This window comes from Engystomops pustulosus, chromosome 7 (assembly GCF_040894005.1).
Source record: "Engystomops pustulosus chromosome 7, aEngPut4.maternal, whole genome shotgun sequence".
In the NCBI taxonomy this organism is placed as follows: Eukaryota; Metazoa; Chordata; class Amphibia; order Anura; family Leptodactylidae; genus Engystomops; species Engystomops pustulosus.
The window spans coordinates 64,880,188-64,883,188 of NC_092417.1; positions in this window are offsets into that span (position 1 = coordinate 64,880,188).

Consider the following 3,001-nt stretch of genomic DNA (forward strand, 5'->3'; position numbering starts at 1 on the left):
TGAAGTTTGCAATTTTCCACTTCGATTTCCACCAGAAATTCAGCAATATCAAGAGCTGTAGATCTGAGTTAAACATTAGCGATGGCACAAATGGTTTTTATTTTTTCAATTCCACCTGCAAACATTTTGGTAGCATTCTCTCTTTTCATAGCGAGTGATATGAGTTTTTTAATCTTCTGAGCGACAAATCTAAATCATGCTAAATGAATAAATAGATTCTTTTCCTATCTGCCATAAAATTGATTTTTCAGAAATATTAAGAAGCCGTTCATGCTCAGTTCAAAAGCAATTACCTTTATATTTTATACAAATAAGACATCCATCCAGGCTCTACGTGCTACTGGACCTCAATCTGGTCCCCGGCTGGAGAATCTTTTTCTCTGAAATAGGTTTTGAGATCACCTTAGACCTCTTACAGTGAACTTTGTTCCATCTTAACTGTTTGGGTTTATCGGTTTTCAGGAAAAAGTGCTCATTTCATGTTTCTTAAGCCTGGAAAATAACAGTTTGCAAAGCCTGGAGATAAGAAATAAGTAGATGAAAATAAAACAGGTGAATTGTGACCTATACTCCTTGGCCTTGTAAAACTTTGTCTTATACCAAATAATGTATACTAGGTCAGCGTATAGTATAACCCATGAAGGTAGCATGCTGAAAAAAATTATTTTCATGGTGAACTGTGCTCTAGCAATAGGAATTTCTCATTATCAATCGCTTCATCTGCCAATCTGCCCATATACCAGTGTTTTTTAACAAAGACTTTCATGGATTCCTGGGACTGCCTTAATGAAGTTAGTCAGTACTACAAAACTTTACTTGGGTAAGTACAAGATCACTTAATACTTACACTGGAACAGATTGTCTAAAGCTTCCAGCTGTAGGACTGTGACGTCCCGTGTCCCGTGTACTGATGCCTTCCAGCAGATATGGGGTTATATGCACAGACATTACTGACATTACCCTCCATCACAATACTCAAAGTAATGTCTTTGGCACACAGCTCCAATCACTGCTATGGGAGTGATTATGATGCAGACAATAATGTCTACTGGACCCCTACATCCACTGGAAGGCAGCAGGACATGGGGCATCACAAGAATTCACAAGACCTGCTGGCAGTGGGTCATGTGACCTGCCAGCTTTACATTAACTCTTCTGAGTAAATAGTATATGGGTGACCCTACTTGGGTCTTGTACTTAACCTACCAAAGTTTTGTAATAGTGGCTACCTCCTTTAAGTTTCTCATTGTAATTCATGAAAACCTATTTGAAAAGAGTGCAGTTCTGATGGATAACACAGGATGTAGCTCAGGATCAGTATAGGACATGCAATGTAATGTAATGCAATTATGCAAGCAGTGACTACAGCAAAAATAGTGAGTGCAGATCTGCAGTATAAAACAGGATACAGCTCAGGGTCAGTTCAAAATAAGCAATGTCATGTATGTACATGGCACCTATCTACTTGGAGCTTGTTCTGGGGCTACCTATCTGATGGAGGGCATGTGCTAGTGCTTTCTATCTACTGGGGGTATGTGCTGTGGCTACATATCTACTGAGGACATTTACTGTGGCTACTTATTTACTGGGAGGCATGTGCTATGGCTACCTATCTAAAGGCAGGCATGAGCTGTGGCTACCTATCTGCCAGGGGGAATGTGCTGTGGCTACCTATCTACTGGTGGCATGTACTTATTGTATGGCACTTATGGAATTACATTTTAAAATATATGGAATTCATGGCTCTTTCAGGTAAAAAGGTTCCTGACCCGTGCTGTACGTGATGTGATTCGGTATTACTACAAAATAAGTAATTCTATGTATTGACTAAATGATTCAGCTGTTTATATATATTATACAAACCATAACATTGTGTTTAATGGTGTATTTCCAATTTACATTTTCACATTCAAGCAAACACAATGTAAAGTGTATCATTTTATCATCTCTAATCACAGTATATTTATTCCTGCCAGCTGGATGTCATGTAGCATATGCTGCAATTGTGATTTATATTACAATTGAACCTTAATTTAAAAAAATCGGAAAAAAAAAAATTCTTAAAACACAGCCAGTATTTTCTCCATGAAGCATTAACAGACTGAAAAACAGCATGTTGACTCTATTGTTCCAAATCTTTTATATCCTAGGGACACATGAATTTCCAAAGAAAGGGTATTTCTTGTTTAAGGAATACAGAAACAGACCACATAGATAGAATACACCTAATATTGACAAGAAACAGGATCTTCCCTCACATGGGTCTAACTACAGTGGTATCAGCCATGGCAGCCACTAGAGGGCACACAGTGTCTGGGGGCCAATCATTCGGCGTGACACTTTTGAATGGACGATGTGCACTATTATATAGATATTATGCTGTGCATTGTAAAGCACAATGGGGCAGATTCACTTACCCGGCCCATTCGCGATCCAGCGGCGCGTTCTCTGCTCTGGATTCGGGTCCGGCCGGGATTTAAGAAGGTAGTTCTTCCGCCGTCCACCAGGTGGCGCTGCTGCGCTGAAAGTCATCTCATCGCGCCAGAATGCACCACCTCGGACCAGGTGAAGTTAAGCGGTCCCCAAGCGACACTTTTTCGGTTTTTAAATGCGGCGGTTTTTCCGAATACGTCGGGTTTTCGTTCGGCCACGCCCCCCGATTTCCGTCGCGCGCATGCCGGCGCCGATGCGCCACAATCCGATCGCGTGCGCCACAATCCCGGGGCAATTCAGGTACAATCGGCGCAAATCGGAAATATTCGGGTAACACGTCGGGAAAACGCGAATCGGGCCCTTAGTAAATGACCCCCAATATGTATGTAAAATATACTATGTGATGTATATATGCTATAAAGGCAGTCCCAGGGTTACATACAGTATAGGTTCTGTAGGTTTGTTCTTAAGTTGAATATGTATGCAAGTCGAAACTGTATATTTTAGATTTGTAGCTCCAGACAAATTTTTTTTTGGTCTATGTTACAACTGGATTTTAGAAATGTTG